General features: G+C 43.3%; 1 protein-coding gene across 4 annotated transcripts in view; it reads left to right on the plus strand.

Annotated features, from left to right (window-relative positions):
* LOC145342656 (uncharacterized protein C8orf48-like) overlaps positions 1-21604 on the plus strand; it is a 57196-nt gene that overhangs the window by 29258 nt on the left and 6334 nt on the right. The gene's annotated exons all lie outside the window — the stretch shown is intronic.

Below are 21604 nucleotides of genomic sequence, written 5' to 3' on the forward strand. Positions count from 1 at the left end.
GTTTTTCAGCAAGGTTAACCAGACGGATGAGAAGGGGGAATTGTGGAGGTCCATACCCAAGGGAGGGAGGGAAATCTTGACCAAGGATTTTTGAGTTAAGAAGAGCACCTTTAACTCCTTCAGCTAGGAGTGTTGCTGTCGCTAATTTTTGCTCCTGGTTGTGTGACTATTTGGTAGCTGGTCAGGTCCACAGATACAATGTTCCATGTGTTCCAATGCCATCAGTGGGATGTGATTATGCTATTTGAATTAGACTCCCACACCTCTAAGATGGCATGATGAAGGAGCAGTGCTTTGAAAGCTCATGATTCCAAGTAAACCTGATGGACTTTAACCTGAAACTTTTACTGTGCCCTCTAAGATAGCAAGAAGTCTCACAACAACAGGTTAAAGTCCAACAGGTTTATTTGGTAGCAAACGCCACTAGCTTTCGGGGCTTTGCCAGGTGATTGGAGAAGGAGCAAAGCCCCGAAAGCTAGTGGCGTTTGCTACCAAATAAACTATTTGGACTTTAACTGGTTGTTGTGAGACTTCTTACTGTGCTTACCCCAGTCCAATGCCAGCATCTCCACATCATGACTACCCTCTAAGATAGTAAGAAGTCTCACAACACCAGGTTAAAGTCCAACCAGTTTATTTGATAGTAATCCCACAGGCTTTCGGAAACGCTGTTCCTTCATCAGGTGTGTGGAAGATTCTGATCAGAGAAGGGCATATAAAGTCACACACAGTTTACAGAATACTGATTAGAATGTAAGTCTTTGCAGCTAACCTGCTATTCAAGTCTTAAAGATGCAGACAGTGTGAGTGGAGATAGCATTAAGCATTGGTTAAAGAGATGTGTATTGTCTCCAGACAGGACAGTAAGTGAGATTTTGCAAGCCCAGGCAAGTCATGGGAGTTACAGATAGTGCGACATGAACCCAAGATCCCGGTTGAGGCCGTCCTCAGGTGTGTGGAACTTGGCTATCAGTCTCTGCTCAGTGACTCTGCGCTTTCACGTGTCATGAAGGCTGCCTTGGAGAACGTTTACCCGAAGATCAGAGGCTGAATGCCCGTGACCACTGAAGTGTTCGCCAACAGGTAGGGAACAGTTTTGCCTTGTGATTGTCGAGCGATGTTCATTCATTTGTTGTCATAGCGTCATAACCCCCATGACTTGCCTGGGCTTGCAAAATCTCACTTACTGTCCTGTCTGGAGAGATATACATCTCATTGACCTATGCTAATGCTATCTCTACTCACATTGTCTGCATCTTTAAGACTTGAATAGCAGGTTAGCTGTAAAGACTTGCATTCTAATCAGTATTCTGTAAACTGTGTGTGACTATATGCCCTTCTCTGATCAGAATCTTCCAAACACCTGACGAAGGAACACCGTTTCCGAAAGCTTGTGGGATTATTATCAAATAAACTGGTTGGACTTAAACCTGGTGTTGTGAGACTTCTTACTGTGTTTACCCCAGTCTAAAGCCTGCATCCCTACATCATGTCTACCCTCTAAGATAGGCAGCCTTCTGGGACCTGAGGTCAGCCAAATTAAGGTGTTGGGACAGGAAAGAAGCATAAACTCCCTTATCTATCTTAACCCCCACAATTTGCACTATTTACTCTAGGAGGCAGGAGTTAAAATCAAGACACTAATTTCATCTTTGCTTACTCTGTAGCCGCAGTCATCGATGACCAGGAAGAGAAGTCCTGACTCTTAACCATGGGTTCTGCCTAAATGTAGTACCCAGCCCAGACCCGGCTCAGATCAGCAAATGCAACCACACCAAAACAGTCATCTTTCAGGGACATATGGCATTTTATTTAAAATTCAGGATAAGACTTGCAAGCAACAGCATAATCAGTTTTCTTTTGCAGCTTAACTTTCAAAGGTTGCCCTTGTAGCAATTGGTTTTATGGCGATAGCACTTTCCAACTTGATTCTAATTGCTTTTGATTCCTGAGTTTCACGATGCATTCCGCACAATCAGCCTTAATCAAACCTTCTTGTCACTTCATCTGGCGGCAGCCAAATATCACAAGCACCTCCGTGATATGGAGACCACAGTGGAGAGAAAAGTCGGATGGCTGTGTAGCAATTCCAGAATTATAAGCGATTAAATCTGCACTGGTGCATTGCAGTGAATAGAATGTTGGAATTGGAAACCAGCTTGTGCAGCTGTGATATACCTTTCATGTGGGATTATCCATTGTACAGGATAATTAAAAATTACTGCAAATCATACCTACATTCCATTCTTGGCACTATGGCAGAACTCATCCTCGTGTGCATATGAAACAATTAAATTTGCAATGCTGCTGGGAAGAGCTGCTAAAGTGGTGCACTATTTTTAGATACTGCTGTCATCAACAATGTTCAGAGTCTCAGGAAGCAAGTCTGAATCAGTAAAATGAGATTGTATGCAGGAAAAAGTTTCTTTAATGCATCCTTGATTATTTGAAGCTTGATATATGTCAGGTGAGAAACCAATTACTGTTTGTAAGCAAGTGTAAAAAGCCAATGATATCAATCTTGTCTCGTTGAACTTCTACCTCAGGTTATTTGCTTGTTTTCACTGCTGAAGATCACTCCCATCAAAAAAAAGCCCTCATTCCCTAGGAACCAGAGAAACTATTTACCTGTTCAATATCCAGGTCATTCTACCAAGAACAGATACTGATCGGAGATCCTTTGTCAGTAGATTCGAATTAGTAAATTTATAATATGTTCCACACATCCTTGACTTCAGAAAGCAGAGAAAAAATAAACACTCCGATCAGACTGTGGTTGACCTATAAACTAACACTTATTACCAGCAAATTTTAATTAGATAAATTAAAATTGAAAGGTAGGGAGGGGTTGGGAGACACTCATTGGACTTATGCACAAAAAAAAAGACAACTTTCTACCCAACCATTTGCCTCTCTTTTGTGATTATGTCCATGCCTGGGTGTCTTTGGAGAGGGGGGGGACATTATGTCCTCCACTACTTATGAGGCAAGTGGGCCTCAAAAGTAGTGGGCAATGCAGGGGTTGGATTGCATTATCTCCCCACAGAATGATATTTTAATTTGAATTGTTAAGTTCCCTTTAAAATTTTGTGCTATTGTTACAGTGCCCTTTAATGGGTGACTCATTAGTCCATTGGTTTATTTGGTTAACTATCACACTCAAAGGGGCAGAAAGGGAAACTTATTGACACTGGTGATGGGTCATTGGGCCCTATTTTACTATTTTGATTCTAAGGGCTGGGTAGACTTGAAACTGGGAGTGTTTTTAAATCTGACATTTAGACCCATTCTCCAGTGTCCCCACACACACTCTGCCTGCAAAAATATCAGCAAGTCCAAATCGTACTGCACAAATCTGTGGGTGGAGCTTATCACACCCAAAATATTGCAGCTCTGATTGGCACCTCCAACTGCACGTGCGGAACAAAATGATAGAATAATACTCCATGACACTTTGCTCCTGGGCCAGATAATGCCTCCCCCTATCCCCCACTGACATTGCCCCACCCTCACAAAATTATTGACCCCTTTGTCCCCCCACTTACCCAACATCCAGAGTGATCCCAGCCCCCTCCACCCTTCCTCCCCAATGATCTCAGGCAGAGTGGCAGTGGACCCCCCTTTCCCCACACTGATCTCAGGCAGAGAGATGCACCCTTCCCCTCTCTATCCTACAGATATCAGGCAGGGTGAACTCTCTCACCCCCACCCTGGACCCTCCCACACAAGACCCCCATCTTCTCCAGACTCTGATGGCTATGTGATACCTCCTTCTATCCCCAATCATTGAGGCACTGATCCACTTCTGCCCCCCCTCCTCATCAGCACACCTGCAAGTGCTGACTTGCCTTCCCCTGAATGCTAACAAGCAAACCACATGAAACTTGCTGGAATGTTCTGCCAAACTGCCTGCAGCTGATCTCCGTAATGAGAGACAACTCCAATAAAACTCGAGTGGACAGGCAGGTAGGTAGGTAGGTAGGTAGGTAGGCATTCCTACACAAAATGTGTGTGTAACCAGTCCTCTGATTTTCTGAGGATGATCTGGGGAGGTTATGGATGTAGCAGAGGCAAGACACCCTCTTCCCCCAGGAGTATACAGACCCATGGAAGATGATGGAAATGCAGTCTGGGAGGAAGTTGCCACCTCAGTCAATGCCAGGGCACTGGCCATCCAAACCAGGAAGCAGTACTGGAAAAAAAAAAGTCAATGACTTCATCTGTGTAGTAAGGGTGAGTGCTGAACCCCATTTTGCATCTTCCCCCAAACTTCTCCTGATTTCCCCACCCCAGAGCCCTACTGTGCTTGCCCTTTAAGAGCTACCATGTGATACTCTGCAGGAGTCATGCCATCATTTCTTTCATGGCTCCTTCCATCTCAAAGAAATCACACAACACCAGCTTAAAGTCCAACAAGTTTATTTGTAGCGAATGCTTTAAGCTTTTGGAAGACATTGTTCCTTCAGGTGGCAGGGAGTTCTGATCACAATGTGGAGAGGCTGGTGTTGGACTGGGATAAACACAGCAGGGTAAACAAGAGTTCACCTGATGAAGGGCAAACCCCAAAAGCTTGAGTTTAATATCAAATAGATTGGTTGGACTTAAACCTGGTGTTGTCAGACTTCTTACAGTTCTGATCACAAACAGGGCACAAACTCAATTTATATGCATAATGATTGGAATGTGAGTCTTTACAGCTAATCAATTCTTAAAGGTATAGACAATGTGAGTGGAGGGAGCATTAAGCACAGGTTAAAGAGGTATGTATTGTTTCCAGACATAACAGTAAGTGAGATTTTGCAAGTCCAGGCAAGTTGTGGGGGTTACAGATAGTGTGACATGAACCCAAGATCGCAGTTGAGGCTGTCCTCGTGTGCGGAACTTGCTATCAGTTTCTGCTCAGTGACTCTGCGCTGTCGTGAAGGCAGCCTTGGAGAACACTTGCCTGAAGATCAGAGGCCAAAAGCCCATGACCTCTGAAGTGTTCCCCAACAGGAAGAGAACAGCCTTGCCTGGTGATTTGTCAAGCAGTGTTCATTCATCCGTTGTTGTAACATCTGCATGGTCTCCCCAACGTACGATGCCTCGGGACATCCTTTCCTGCAGCGTATCAGGTAGCCAAGATCAGCCAAGTTGCAAGAGTATATACCTCTGGGTCCTTGCCCCCTTTGAAGAGCGGGTGCTGGAATTGTCAAGGGAAGGGGAGGTACAAGTTGCCGGTGACAGCATGGTCAGGCTGCCGTCAAGACGTGCATTTGTCATTCCTCCACTCGCTTTGACAACTTCTTGGCGGCCTGAGTTTTGAGTGTGGCGGGCAAGGTTTAAAGGAGATGTACTAGGCATGTTTACTTGCACAGAGGGTAGCGTGTGCCTGGAACTGGCTGCTGGGGGAAGGTCGTGGGTACAGATACGATAGTGATCTTTAAGGGGCATCTCTACAGCTGTGAATGGGATGGGAATAGAGGCATATGGTCCCTGGAAGGAAAAGGGGTTATAAATCAGATGGGCAGCCTGGTTGCTGCGGGCTTGGAAGGCCAAAGGGCTTGTGCCTTTTGGTGCTTTGTTCCATTTTCAGTGGAAAATGTGAATCACACGTTTGGCTTCTGGATTCCTCTCCCTCCTTTGCACTTGACCTTCTGTCCTGAGTTGCAGGGACAGATCCCCACGCTCTGGGAACTTCTGGACTCTAGGCTCTTCTGCAGCTCCCAACACACCTTGGATGAGCCTTTGGAGGATATGGGTGAAGGGACCTCCAAGAGTGGCATAGTTTTGGCATCAGCTTCCATCTCAACTTGCCATCCCAGATACTGATATGTCAGTGGCTGCACTTAGTGGTGAGGCTTCTGGATCACTCTCTCTGGTGAGCACGACACATCTGATAATGTACATTGGGTGGAGGAGGGAATGTCTGGCATGCGAGGGCCTGCTGGAGGCGAGGACTCAGCTGGCCCCAGGCTACATGCTGGGCCTCTGAGATCACTTCTCCCTCAACTGCTGGAGATGCAGCAACAGAGCCAGGGAATGCAGGAGGGGCTGACACTGGACTGCCTGTGAGGTTGTTGGGAGGAATCCTGGAGCTTTCAGGCAGACCAGCTATTGCCTGTCTTGTGTGATTCCCAGGCCAACACTGCAAGAGTGACATCTGCAGTGGAAAGCCTGGGGCAGAGGATCCTTGCCATGAGTGGCACAGGCTCCAAGTGATGACAAGTCACAACAGATACAGCTGAGGGACTAAACAGACTTCTAGAGATTCTGTGACCTATTGCTGAGAGGCTCAAGAGCTTGCAGGAGACTCAGGACAGCGCTGAGACACAACGGACTATGGCAACAGTCCTTGAGAATGTGGCCCAGTCTCAGAGGGCACTTGCTGTGGCCATTGACAGGTAGCCCCCAACTCAAGTGGCTATCACAGAGGGCTTGACCACCAAGGGCAGGTGGTCCTCCAGGACTGGTAGGACCAGGTGATGCTGGAACTTCTGGAGCTCGTTGCAGAAGCACTGCCATCACATGGAATGTCCTGGGGGCCCACAGGAACCCCACAAGAGGAGGAAGGGCTCAAGCCCATGCTGGGGCCTTCCAACCTGGAGACTGTGGCTGTGGCTTCACCTTCTGACTCTTCCCTTCCTGATGCTGGGGCATCTCATTGGCAGTGGGACACATTTGGAAGCAGGCCAGGGCCTCTAGAGAATGCCCACCAGCACAGGACATTGGGGCTAGGTAGGCAGCTGGCCCCCTCCACCTCTGATGTACATTCTGGGGGGTCACTGAGACGTAGTTGTAGACTATGTAATAGGAAGTTGTAGTTACACAGATGGCATGGGTGAAAGTCTGCACTAGTTAGAAAGATATTTAAGCATCATCACATTTTCTGTTAACAAGTTTTTGTGTTAGAGCATCTTATTTAAACACCTTTATTGCAATTAAATGTTTTTCACCACCCACCTGTGACTAATTTGTCTCAGATTAGTCTGGAATAGGAATCCTCCTCCATTGATGATTGCTGGAAGGATGCTTTATGTTGATGATCAGTTGGGGAGGCCCCTTAATGCTGTGTCACTGAAAAAAGGAAGACATTGGTTCCCCAGTCCCCATGAGTGATTCCCTCCTGTCCTCACCCCACCTGCCTCAGGGGCCCTGTATGGGGGTTTCAGATGCCTTATCCACTACACAGATGTGGACCCTTATTCGCTATACAGCGTACATGTGCAGCTCAGGTAGGAGTTAGACTAGTTTGCACCAGGGCATCATCATCATGATGCTTAATGAGTTGTCATCACTGTCCTGCCTGCCAAAAAACTTGCTAATGCAGATTCTGTTGGGAGGCCTTGAGGGTGATGTGGGTGCAGTCGATGGTCCCCTGAACATTAGGCATCCCTGCAATGACTGAATCCTGCAGCCTGGGCTTCCTGCTGGGCCTGGTCCAGGTTAAATTTGATGTCCTGCCCAGCCCGGACATACAGGTGTGAACAGTTGTTTGGGAAATGCCACAAATATCTCTGCTAGGGGTCTGGAAGGAGCCAGTCACACAAGTTCAGAGCGGCTGTCAATTTGACAGCTATTGAGTGGGTGGCCCCCACCCCCACACCTCTAGGTGCCAGGTCCTACAACAGGTGAGGGGTGTTGCACTGTCTCCTTTCTGAGGTGGAGATGTCAGTGGCGCATGGTGTCTAACATCTGTTCAAATGACACTTGTGCACAGAACTTCCAGGGTCTCTGCTCCATCTTTCTCCTGTACCCCCCACTCTGAGTGAATAGCGGCCACCTCCTCCTTCTGGTGGTCGTCCCCCTTTACTCCTGCAAGTGGCAAGGCTCAGGCCTCCTGTGCCCACAATTCTTCCTCCTGCTCCTCCTCAGCTCCAGCAGCATTCAAAAGAACAGCAAGGTCAATTGGTTGCAACATATAAAAAGCATCTTGTCACTCTGAAGGGGGAGATGGAGAGGAACACATGTAGACGTTAAGGAATGCTGCTTGCCCCTAGCCCACCAATGGTCATAGTTCCCCCAGCCACACGCTCCCCACAATCACAGACCCCCAGCAACACGGACCCCACAATCATAGCACCCCCAATTCTCCCAGACATGCACTACCCATAATCACAGCCCTTCCCCCAATTTCCCCAGCCACATGCTCCCCACAATCTCAGCTCCTTATAAAGTTGAGAGGCAGTGCAATTTTTGCACATCCTTCAACTGGAAGTGGGCTGAGTGCACTAGGACGCAGCAGCACCACAAGACGTGAGGTCAGTGCTGAATTCTGGCTCCGGGCCGCAACCGCAAGTCAGACATTGGAGACCCTGCTAAGCAACAACCCCCCTCTCTCACACAGCCACCAACCCAGGACAGAAAATGGCCGCAACAAAAGGACACCCGTGAACAGCAGAGCCTTCGGATGCTATAGACTTACCTCCTCACTGATGGAGCGCCTGAATCAGACTTTTATGGAGCATGTCTGTTTTGTGCCATTTCTGGATTGGCAAATGCAGTGGTAAAGAGGGATGTGCTGATAAAGTTGAGCGTGCAGCCCATTAATTCAATTTAACTGCATTCAAATGTACTTAAATGGCTGTCATGCCCATTTTGGGCACGGTCCCGATCGCAGCCATTTTTGGGCCTTGGTAAGGGGGGAACCAGCTCAGAGGCAGGCATGGATCGCACTACTTGCCTCACGTCCGACTTTACCAAATTTTCACGCCTGAAATTGGGCACAACGTGATGGTAAAATTGGGGCCCGTAGAGATGGGAGCTTTACTTTTGAAATGTTTGTGTGTGCATAAATCTTTTACTGAGTAAAGATTAACTTCTGGCCTCCTTCACTAACTGTCACTAAGAAATTTAACAGTAAATAGATAAATAATGGCCAAGTCTATTTATTACTACTTTGAGTATGAAATGTGAAAAACAGCCAAGTAGCTTCCACGAAAACAGTGTAGGGTTGTACCTGAAGCAAGGTGCCTGACCATAAATTATCACAGCTTTCACTGCTAACCACTGAACTTTCTACTTAGTTTATTCTCTGATGTTTTCTGGATGACTACTGAATTGGAAAAAGATAACCCAAAATATAGGGGACAATTATCCTCTGTTTCTTCCATGTAAAGTAGCTCATTCCCCTCGGAACAAAGCCAGAGTTCCATAATACCCATTCTGATTAGGCTCACAGGCAGATACAGAAAGCTTTTTCCCACCTACACTTGAATATTCAAATGACTCAGGAATAATATCATAATGCCTCTCTGCGTCTTTCTCTATCCATTACGTCAATGCTATGATTTCTTACCCTGCCCTTGCATTTCTGACTCTGTCCAGAAATGATCAGTGCTTGCCCCCTCCTAGTTCTCATCTATATGCAAATATTTGGTGACATTATCCAAAGATCATTTTCACAAATGTGCTGAAAGCAGCCAGCTCTACCTCATTATCACCTCTCTAAACTCCTTGGGGGGAATTCTCTGACCTCCCAGCTGTGTGTTTCTTGGTGGTGGGAAATGATGTGATGTTTGCTGGCAGTGGGATTCTCTGGTCTTGCTGCTGCCAATGAATTTCCCACTGATGTCACCCCATGCCGTGGCAAAACCCATGGGAGGGCACTTCCAGCAGAACCAGGGAATTGTGCCAGTGTAAACAGCCAGAGAATTCCCCCACTCAATTCAACTGATGCTAAATTATCAGACTGCTTATACAAGATCCAGAAATGGATGAGAAGAAATTTCCTTGGTTAAATATTGAGAAGACTGAAAAACATTGCTTTTGGTTGCTCTAATTACTAACTTCAGCCTGCTTCCTAGCAAAAGTCTGAAATTAAGCCAGTCTATGCACAACCATCATATCACATTTGGTAAAAGTAAAGTTTATTAGTGACACAAGTAGGCTTACATTAACACTGCAGTGATAGCAGTATAGATTATCTATAAAGTGTGTTGCAGCAACTCTCAAAGGTTCCCCTGACAATACCTTCCAAACCCAATATCTTTACCATCTAGACAAGGACAGCAGGTGCATGGGACATCACCACCTGCAAGTCTCACTCCAAACCACACACCGTTCTGACTTCAGCCCAGCAACAGCAGTGCAGTTGAACCCAGGAACTTCCTTTCTAACGTCACTGCCCGTTTACCTACACCATACGGACTACAATGGTTCAGGAAGGCAGTTCACTACCATGTTCTCAAAGGCAATTAGGCATGGCAATAAATGTTGGCCTAGCCAGTGATGCTCACGTCCTGCAAAATAATCTTTAAATGTTGAATAAACTCTGGCTTGTTAGTTACAAAAGTAGTTTATTGACATATCTCAAAGGGCTAGCATTATGACTTTAATGCTTAGCTGCTTTGTACAACTTATTATTACCTCAGTAAGGGCTCCTAAGTCCACAAATATAATGACAGCTCAAACATTAGCTGTAAATGATGGGTTATGAATGCATGTCAGTTTCTATAAGGGATTAAGTACTTGCAACAATTTAAATGTTTTAAATGGGCTCGATTGAGTTTTTTTTCCCACAGTAAATATGTATTTAGGTTTTTATTTTTACTTCACATCAACATGACTCCCATGGTTTGCTCATGCTGGATAAAGGCTGAGTTGGAATGGAGGGTGTTAAGAACTAGAGTGGTAAGTTGGGTTGTCATGAAATGGAGCTATAAGTGGTCATGGGGTTAGCATGGGTTGGAATAAGTTCACATGGAAGTTGAGGGACTACAATGAGGGTGGGTGGGGAGCATGGATTAGCTTGAATTGGCATGCAGAGTGAAGGAAGCTGATGCTGTGAGATGTCTGGACTAGAGTGTCTAATGTTAAAGTTGCAAAAACCCAAAACAAACCTTTTAACAAGTCTAGCTCGGCTGCCCATGTTGTTGCCTTCGATCTGTGTCCAGGGACAGCAAGTCTTATTCTATCAGACGTTCACTGCCGGAAGCATACACCTACCATTCTGGTGAGTTTCTCCTGAGATTGGGGTGGGAGTTCTCTTGACTCATGCTACCTGACTCAGGAGAGATAATCTGCGCTGTTGGATTTGAAACACTTTTAGATAACTTATTACCAGTCATCAAAGATCAAATGAATCTTTCTTTTATTGATACACATGCATTGGGAAATTGGACTGGATTCTGCCATGCATGACTTACAAATTGACTATATTAACTTATTTTTGGGCTGTTACAGAAACCCATCCAAATTGTAGCAGGACTTGTCCAAGCTTGCCTAGACACAACAGTGTATCAAGTGAAATTATCTTCTACTTGACAGCATTATCAAAGATATGCGATATAAAGATGCATTAGATAACACTTCACTGTTCTGACAATATCCATGATAACATAATTTATATTATTACTAGGCTAAGCAATGAGAATTATTTAAAGTGCCTGTAAATATGTTATTCATTGATAAAATCTGCATTATCATAGACATAGTAGTAATTGAAATGTATCACAATGTCACATCAATAGATGGTTTCTGCTCAGTTACAGAGCACCATTCAGTATGTAAAATTACAATGTGACAAAGCAAAGTCATATGCATTCAAAATATTGCTGGCAGACTTCCAAGGTTCATGCTTTTTGTCAGTGTCTTGAGTACAATAAAGGCAACAGCCACACAATTTGTAATATGTTGACCATTGTAGTATTGAACATAAGAACTAGAGCAGGAGTCAGCAATTCAGCCCTTCAAGCCTGCTCTGCCATTCAATACAATCATGGCTGATCTGATCTCAGTCTATTTCCAACTGTCATAACCCTTCATTCCTCTACTATTTAAAAGCCTATCCATCTCCTCCTTAAATTTGTTTAGTATTCTGGTGTCCACTCTAGTGTAGAGAATTCAGATTCATGACCCTTTGAGGGAAGTAATTCCTCCTCGCTTCTGTTTTAAATCTGCCACCTCTTTGCCTAACACTACAATCTCTCATTCAAGAATGTCCAACAAAGGGAAACATCCACTTTGTCTGCCCTTGTCAATCTCCTTTAGTATCTCTTTTACATCAGTTAGATCTCCTCTTGTTCTTAACTCCAGTGGGTATAGGCCTAACTGTTCAATCTATCATCATAAGGTTGGTCCTTCATCTCTGGAATCAACCTAGTGAATCTTCTCTGAACCACCTGTAGTGCATTTACATCCTTCCTCAAGTAATGGGACCAAAACTGTGTGCAGTACTCCAGATGTGGTCTCATCAATGCCCTATACAGTTGCAATAGCAGTTCTCTATTTTTATACTCCATTCCATTAGCAATAAATGTCAAAGTTTCACTTGCTTTCCTTGTCACCTGCTGCACCTACACTTTCTGCAATTCATGCACAAGGACCCCCGCATCCTTCTGTACCAAAGTACTTGGAAGTTTCTCTCCCTTTAGATAACTCCACTGATCTAAAATGGATAACTTCACACTTACCAATGTTAAATCCCATCTGCCAAATTCTGGCCCACTCATTCAATCTATTTAGAACCATTTGTAAATTTTTTATTTCCTCATTGAAACTTGCTTTCCCAACTATTTGTGTCAGCTGCAAATTTGGCTACAGTACATTCTATCCCTACATCCAAGTCATTAATATAGATTGTAAATAGTTGAGGGATCAGAGGACCAAACCCTGTCACCCAACTAGTTATAGCTTGCCAACTAGAAAAAGACCCATTTATCCGATCAATCTGCTTCCTATTGACTAGCCAATCTTATTACCCACGACGCTAAGATCTTATCTTGTGTATTAAGCTTTTGTGCAGCATCTTATCAAGTGCCTTCTGGAAGTCCAGATTCACTACATCTACAGGACCCCCATATCCACTTCGGTCTTTACATCTAGCAAATTAGTCAAACATGATTTTAGCCTTCATAAAAGCATGCTGGCTCTGATGGATTTATATGCCTTTATCTGCAGTGTGCAGCTACAGCTTTCTCTTGGCTATTGTGTGACAGCAATTTTCAGGTTGGAAGGCTCAGCTATTTACAACTTACATCAATGACTTTGAGAGGACTGAGTATGATGTTGCCAAGTTTGTTACTGGTATAAAGTTATGTGGGAAAGTAAGCTGTGAGTTGGACATAGAGAGGATGCAAAGGAATATGAAAATAAAGGTTTTGATAGAACCTTTCATAATCTCAGGCTATCTCAAAGCACATTCCAGATAATGAAGTGTGTGATGCCCCAATTGCTGGGAAAAGCCTGTATTTTCTTTTGTGCAATGTCCCTTTGAGACCTAAGTGGACTGGACAGCATTCTGAAAGAGTTATTTGGTTTCTTTATTCAGAAATCATTAGATTCTGAGAATTGACTATGCAATCTGAGGCTACCATGGGGTTAAGAATCAAAGGTTCATTCTGAAATATCCTACCAGCTAAGAATCAAAAGTTAATTTGAAAACTAATTGCCGTTGGATTGGCTTACTCTGTTTTCTGTCTGGCAATTCAGAACATGCTGGAATTCATGTAAAGAGGAAACAAACAATGTTCTCACTGAATGGGACAGTTTTCTGTTTAGCTGTCTTCAAACAGATTCTGGTGTTGAATAAGTTCTGAGAATAGAGCAGACAGTGTTACTGTGTTTTATATAGTTGCACAGAGCAAAAAACAGGTTATATTTCAATAAGATCCTTTGCTTTTGTCTCAGTATTGCCAGAATCCACCAGACCATTTAAAGGGTCACTGTCTGGGAATTCTGTGCCATCAAGATTGTCATGACCTGAGTGAGAAATTGAGAGTGTAACTTGACAGCAGTAACCATGTCCGAGGACTTCTGTTGAATAAACGCTGCTAGTAAAAATTACATAAGGGTTGAAACAATTGAACTTTACGTTCACTTGGGAGGGTATAGAATCACAGAATCCTATTGTGCAGAAGGAGGCCACTTGGCCCATTGGGTCTGCACCAATTCTCTGAGCATTTTAGCCAGGCCTATCCCTATAACCCCATGCATCATGGTTAATCCATCTAATTTACACCACTTTGGACAGTGGGAGGAAACTGGAGCACCAAGAGGAAGCCCATGGGTAGGCAGGACCTCAGTTAATGTCTCATCCAAAAATTGACACCTCTATCAACGCAGCACTTGAGCAAAATTTTTGTGCTCAAATCCTGTCATGACACCTGACACACATCCTGCTGATTCAGGCAAGAGTACTACCAACTGAGCTACAGTTGATATCATTAAGTAGCAGGTTAATAGACTGGCCAAGTACATGACAGATTAAATTTTAAAACTAGATTTAAAGAATACCTTGATCTCCAGCTGCCTGGCTGAAAGGTTGATTTGGCTGGCTGGCCCTGAGCAGTTTAATGCTAATGTACTAATGACTTTAAGATGAGACTTCTCCTTTCTCGGGAGTTAGCCACATCTTAGATGGTTGCTAGCCAATTGCATGCTGGCAGCTGTCTTGTCCCAACACTGCCAGGTGGGAAAAGTGGCCACTGCTGGAACTATATTTAAGATTAGTGAAAGATATTGTTGGGGATAGGCTGGCAGCTCCAGATGAGAAAAGTGGGAATTGAGAGACTGAGATGGGAGAGGGGAGGTAAAGGGTGGGGAAGAGTGATTTTTGTGCAGGGGAGCTCTTTTGAGCTGAGGAAACCTGCAAAAGTGGCTCCCCCACAGTTGCCTGATACCAGCCTATGCAGGTAAATTATGTGATTTCTTAGATGGTGTGGGGTTTTTTTATCCTGCAGTGGATGAAATAGCAGTAGGGCAGGATGAGTTTCTTAAGAGACTATAAGGGCCTCAATAGGTCCAAAAACAGACCTATTGCCCCCTCTAAAATTTGAGAAAGATTAGGGAAGACGGGTAGGCCATGCACTGGATTTTACAAGTTTCCATGTTTTCAAGCTTGCCGGCTGGGAAGCGCAAAATCCAGTTCATATTCTGGGATTTTTCCACTTTGGGAGGAATAATATAAAAGCAGATTAGTTTTTAAATGTTGAGAGTTGGCAAATATTAGTATTTAGGGACTTGGATGTCCTTGTACATGAATCACAGCATGCAAGTAAGCAAATAATTAGGAATCAGAGTATGTCAGTCTTTTTAACGGAGAATGAGTGGAGGAGTTTTGCTGCAATTATAAGGGCCTTGGTGAGACTGCACCCTGGAGTACAGTATAAAGTTTGGCTTCCTTACCAAAGAGGATGTACCAGCCTTAGAGGGACCGTAGTGTAGATTTCCTGGACTGATCCTTCAGGAATTGTCCTAATCAGAAATTGAGTAGACTGGCTCAATGTTGCCTGGAATTTAGAAGAATGAGAGGTGACCTCATTGAAACATTTAAAAGTCTTAAAGGACTTGATGGGGTAAATGCAGCAAGAGTGTTTCCCTTTATAATTAGAGGTCACAGTCTCAGAATAAAGTTTTTAACTAAAGACTGAAGTGAGGAAATATTTTTCACTGTGATCTGTGTGTCTTTGAAGTGCTTCGTTGCCCCTTTGGTTGCTCAGTCACTAAATATGTTCTGGACAGATTGATAGCAAAGAGAATTAAGGGAAAATAGGTTGGTGCAGGAAAGTGGAACTGAGGTAAAAGATCAGATATTATTGTACTGAATGGCAGAGCAGGCTTGAAGGGCTGAATGATCCACACCAATCAACTGAGTCAATGCCCTCCCTCCCTCCCCTCCCTTCCCCCACCCCCCAGGAGTCCAACTTGTTGTGGCAACATGCACTACTATGTGCATGTTCTACAGAACATTGAGCTAGTCTACTCATTCTCTTCTGATAGGACAATTCCTGAAGAAACAGTCCAGGAAATCTACACTGCAGCCTCTCTAAGGCTGGTACATCCTCTTTGGTAAGGGTGCCAAATTTTATACAATAGTCCAGAGTGTGGTCTCATCAAGGCCACCATTACATGCCTGGGGCTATGGAGAGTGATATTAAAGGCTCCAATTATTTCCATCACAACGTAAAATCTACCAGAGTGGAAATTTTAAAACTGAGGTTGACAGATTATTTTTAGGTAATGGTGTTAAGAGATATGAAACCAAAGCACATAAATAAGTCACAGATCAGCTACAAGCAAATGATAGAGCATGCACAGAGGGCTCAATGTTCTACTCTGTTCTTACCAGTAACTGCAGTTATGTGGCTGTGACTGGAGGAGAGTGAGAGGTATCAGGTGAGGGGAGGCAAGTGACAGCTAGGACTACAGGTGGTTTACTGCAATACAGAGAGTGGAAATATACCTTAGGGCTACTCAGATCATTGAACCTTTTCATCATTACAGTTCCAATTGTGGTTGCAAAGATTCTAGAATTGATCTACTTGTTCTTCCACTGAGACTGGGAACCAGCCTGGCAAACATTCTAGTTCCTGTTGGGAAGAATGCCTCCCCCTCTCTAATGACCAAGACATCCTAAGTGAAGGACAGCAAATCTGGGGATGTTTTCCAGCACCTCTTCCAACTACTAGTATAAAGCTCTTTAACCACTCTTAATCTTTGCAACAAAAATGATTTGATTTATTATTGTCACATTTATTAACATACAGTGAAAAGTATTGTTTCTTGCATGTTACACAGTGCATATGATAGAGAAGGAAAGGAGAGCATGCAGAATATAGTGTTACAGTCACAGTTAGGTGTAGAGAAAGATAAACTTAATGCAAGGTAGGTCTATTCAAAAGTCTGATGGCAGCAGGGAAGAAGCTGTTATTGAATCAGTTGTACATGTCCTTAGATTTTTATCCTTTTCCAATGGAAGAAGGTGGAACAGAGAATGCGTGGGCTCCTTTAATTATGCTGCTTTGCCAAGGCAGCTGCAAGTGTAGACAGTCAATGGATCAGAGGCTGGTTTGCATGATGGATTGGGCTACATTCTCAATCTTTTGCAGTTTCTTGTGGTCTTAGAGCAGGAGCCATACCAAGCTGTGATACAATCAAAGAATGCTGTACCTCCCATTTGAGATGGGCAGGAATCAGGAAAGCTCAATTTCCTTCCCATTAAGGTAAGCTACTAAGGAAGAGCATTAGTTCATACTGGTAGCTTGCCAAAGTTCAATCATATGAGACACAAACACCAATAACCTTCTCACTCAAGTGACCAGACGTACAGAATAATCACTCTGGATCAAACCTGAAGTCACTAGATAGCAATCAGGATTAGAGTCTTAATTTTGTTTTCCCCCCCTCCCCTCCTTTTTAGCCCCTGAGGTGCTGACATTAAGTGTTAATGCCCAACCACCACCTTGCTTTAGCTCAGATAAATTGACACAGACAAGAAGATGATTTTTGTTTAATATAGTTTTGATTATTTGAAGCTGGGTATGTGTCAGCCCAAGATAAAATTTTACTTATGGGTAGGAATGACATTCAATCTGAAAATTAAATATTATTTAAATCAGTTAAACTGTAATAGAGCTTGGTGGTGACATAATGCTAGTAAAATGTCATTCAAGAAATGGATGGGCTTTATATATGTTTAGAAGAAAAACTCAATGTTCAGTTTAAATCACAAATGTTGAACAAGTAGATTATGTGAAACTGGTGCTAAAATTATTCAAAAGTTACACTAAGAATATTACAGAACTTTCATTATCCATATTTCTATTATTCACTATAATTTTCATGCTATCCAGCCTTACACAGAACATAGTTCCATCTGTAGATGTTTACAGCACATCTGGAGTACTGTGAGCAGTTTTGGTCCACTTATTTAAGGAAAGATGTTATTTCCTTGGAGGCAATTCAGAGAAGGTCCACTAGAATGATTCCTGGTGTGGAAGGATTGTCTCATGAGGCAAGGTTAAACAAATTTGAATTCTATCATTGGAATTTAGATGAATGAGAGGTGATCTCATTGAAACATATAGAATTCTTAAGGGGCTTGACAGGGTAAAAGCTGAGAGGATGTTCCCCTCATGGGAGAGTCTAGGACCAGAGAGCGCAGTCTGAGTAAAGGGGTGCCAATTTAAGACTGAGATGAGATGCTGCTTTTTCTCTCCAAGGATTATGAGCATTTGGGATGCCTTACCACAGAGCTGTGAGGACAGAGTCCTTGAGTATAAATAAGGCTGGGATAGGTAGATTTTTGATCAGTAAGGAAATTGAGGGTTATGGGGAGTGGACAAGAAAGTGATTGTGAGGAATGTTGGCTCAGCCATGATTCTATTGAATGGCAGAGCAGGTGTGAGGGACTGAATGGCCTATGGTGGCCAAGCCAATTGGGAGCAAGGGTGCATGTCCTGGGATGGGGAGGAACCTCAGTTGGAGCCAGAGAGGTGAAGAGAGTAGATGTGGATTGCAATTCTGTCAGACCCTTATTTATGTATATTGTTGTTTAATCAATTATTGCTTCAAGCTACAACAAGTCACCTTCAAAATTATTACATCTTCTAAATCCACAGCCTGTACCACCTATTTCTTATTATCTTATAGAAGAGGGCATTCAATCCATCATATCTCTGCCAACACTTTGCTGAAGCAATCCAAAACTGAACCAATATCTTTCTCTCTAGCCATAATCTTTCCTCTACTTCAAATATTTATCCAACTTTTCTTTAAATTTTGCATGGTCACTGCTTCAAATACTCCCTAGTTTGAATTTCTGTGCTCTTATGGTATAACAGATTACTTTCTATATCTCATTGATTTAGTGACAATTTTCAGTTGGTCACTGTCAAGATGCTGTCGACAATGTTATCAAATTATCCTTGTTCAGCAGCAACATGTTCATTGATGCTCAGTTTGGGTTCTGGATTTTTTATCAGAAGGTCAGAAATGAGGATGATGATGATGATTGAAGGATTTTGTACCATTCACAGCACCTCAAATGCTGAAGCCATCTATATCCACATACAGCAAGGCCTAGGCAACATTCAAGCTTGGGCATGATAGGTGGCAAATGAAATTAGTGCCATCACCAACGTGAAAGAATCTGGCTATCTCCCTTTGACATTTATCAGGATTTCCATCTCTGAATCCCCCAACATCAACATGCTAGAGGCTATCATTTGAGTAGAAAATTAACTGGACCAGTCATAAATACTCTGGCTACCAAAGCAAGCTAGAAACTGGGAATTCTGTGGTGAGTAACTCACTTCCTGACTAGCTAAAACCTATTCATTATTTACAAGGCACAAGTTAGGAGTGTGATTGAATACTTTCCTGGATGAGTGGAACTCCAACAACACTCAGGTTTGACACTATCCAGGACTAAGCACTGTACTTGATTCTCATCCCAACCACCCTTTAAATTTTCACTTCCTCAGTCACTGACACACAGTGGCAGCAGTGTGCATCATCTACAAGATTCTCTACAGCAAGTCATTCGGGCTCTTTGGCATCATCTGTTATGGTAACATGATCCCTTTAAGGGGGCAATTTTTTTTTTTTTTTTGAGGGCCATGTGATGGGTCAGACCATATGGATGGGCCCCATGGTGGCCAAGCCAATTGGGTGCATGCCCTGGGATGGGGAGGAACCTCAGTTGGAGCCAGAGAGGTGAAGAGAGTAGATGCGGATTGCAATTCTGTCAGACCCTTATTTATGTATATTGTTGTTTAATCAATTATTGCTTCAAGCTACAACAAGTCACCTTCAAAATTATTACATCTTCTAAATCCACAGCCTGTACCACCTAGAAAGGCAAGGGTAACAGAAATATGGGAGCACCAGCCCTGCCCCTCCACTCCCCTCCAAGTCTTGCAGCATCCTGGCTTGAAACTGTATTGCTGTTCTTTCACTGCTACTGGGTCTAAGTCCTGGAACCCCTTTCCTAATAGCAATATGTGTATCCTCAACTATAGACTCCAGTAGCTCAAGAAGGAGGGTCACCACCATCTGCTCAAGAGCAATTAGGAATGAGCAACAAATGCTGGATTTGCCAGAACCATTAAAAAGATTGCAGACAGAAAAAATTGTAAATTGAATTTACCATAAAAATTGAGGTTAACAGCATCACTGTTATTTATCCATTAATTGGACAACAACCTCAATTCAGTGCCACTGTGCAATTAAACACAAAAATACAGAAGTAGTTTTCTGAGATGCACCTCTTCCATAAATTGTGTGAAGATGCCCTCTCATTCCCTACTCAAATTCATGGAATGGCTAATGTTCCTGGCCTACTAACACTGACTTAGCTATTGATCAAAGTAAGGGCTTGTCCCTTTCAATCTAAGTACCCTTGTTAATAGCATATTAAATGTTAATTGCAGCCAAGCAATCATACTGGCACTAAAATTAATAATTGCAATCAGAGCCTCATTCCTTCAGCTTTCATTTGCTATTGCAGGTTTTTTTTAAAAAAATGTTGGTTTTAAAACCATTTTTGTTCAATCCTTTTTTGACCAATATTTCTTTCCCTCTCTTCATTATGCTTTGTCACATGAATTGGCATTGAATTTATTATTCAACTTTGCAGCTCCTGATTCAGACTCCACAGGCAAGATTTTCACCATGGAGGCAGGAAGCTCAAGTCAGAAAACCTCCTGACACCCCAGACCTATCCCCAATGAAACAACCCTGTATCAATATTATTGAGTCAGACCTGTTGCCTTTTTGAGGTCAGGTTGGAGGCAGCAACAAAGATGGGCAAGTGCCAAAATGAGCGGTTTAGAAGACTTTGGCTCAGCTTTATAAAAGGTTGTAAGGTCCTCTAGCTCCCATCCCTCCTCACACCCCTATACTACCTCCATGCCTCCACATACCCCATGTCACCTCACATGTCCATGCCACTTCCTCAGCCCCTCATCCCTATGTTTCCTCCATGGCTACTCACTTAGTATCTACCATGGACAGACCTCAGGAGCCATGTGGCGATGAGAATAAACTAAATTAACAATCAGAGTACTCACTCCTACATACTTAATACTGAGAGAAAAATTAACTTGTGTAACCTATCCAAAGATTTTAATTCCCTTAAGCAGTAAGAGTATTATAAAAACTGTAATAATTCTTTTTCACTAGTTAAAGGAAAAACAACACATTTTATTTACAGCTTAACTATACAGAGATGTATCAGTCTCATGACTGCAATCAGCTCTTGAGGGTTCTGGAACAGAAAACTGAGGTCACATGGTGATTTCACCTTCACCCCACCCCCCCCCCCCCCGCTCCCCAATTGGTTCCTCCAATGATCTTTACTCTGATCCTTAAAGGGACAATGATGTGCTTAGTGAATTTATTTTTGTGATTAAAGACAGCTAATCCTTTAATATTCCCTCAACACTGTCAATCAAAAGGTGGGATCTTGAACCCACTCCCTCTGTCTGCAGAAATGGCAGAACATCAAGCCCCAAAAATGTAGAAAAGTCTTTTAATTCAAGCCTCAGCAGTACACAGCTTGTACTGTGGAGAACCCACAGACAAGATAGGATGCTAATAGCTGACACCACTCCCCTGCTCAATATCATGTGTGGCACCATTTTTGAGGCGTCCTGGCAGGATGCAAACATGGTTGCATTCCTTCTGATGCACCCCATGATGAGGTCAATCAGTTTCATTCCCCTGTGGCTATTCCTGGAGCCCTGCAAATTTATTTCCTTCAAGTATCCAACCAGTTTCCTTTTGAAATCATAGATTCCTGCACGCTCATGAGCAGCAAGTTCCAGGATGTTATCATTCACTGTATAAAAGGTTTTTCCTCACATTCCTCCTATGTCAGAAAACATGGAAGGGAGCAATAAGA

Source organism: Carcharhinus amblyrhynchos, chromosome 4 (genome assembly GCF_965287045.1).
Source record: "Carcharhinus amblyrhynchos chromosome 4, sCarAmb.v2.hapA, whole genome shotgun sequence".
NCBI classification, from domain to species: domain Eukaryota; kingdom Metazoa; phylum Chordata; class Chondrichthyes; order Carcharhiniformes; family Carcharhinidae; genus Carcharhinus; species Carcharhinus amblyrhynchos.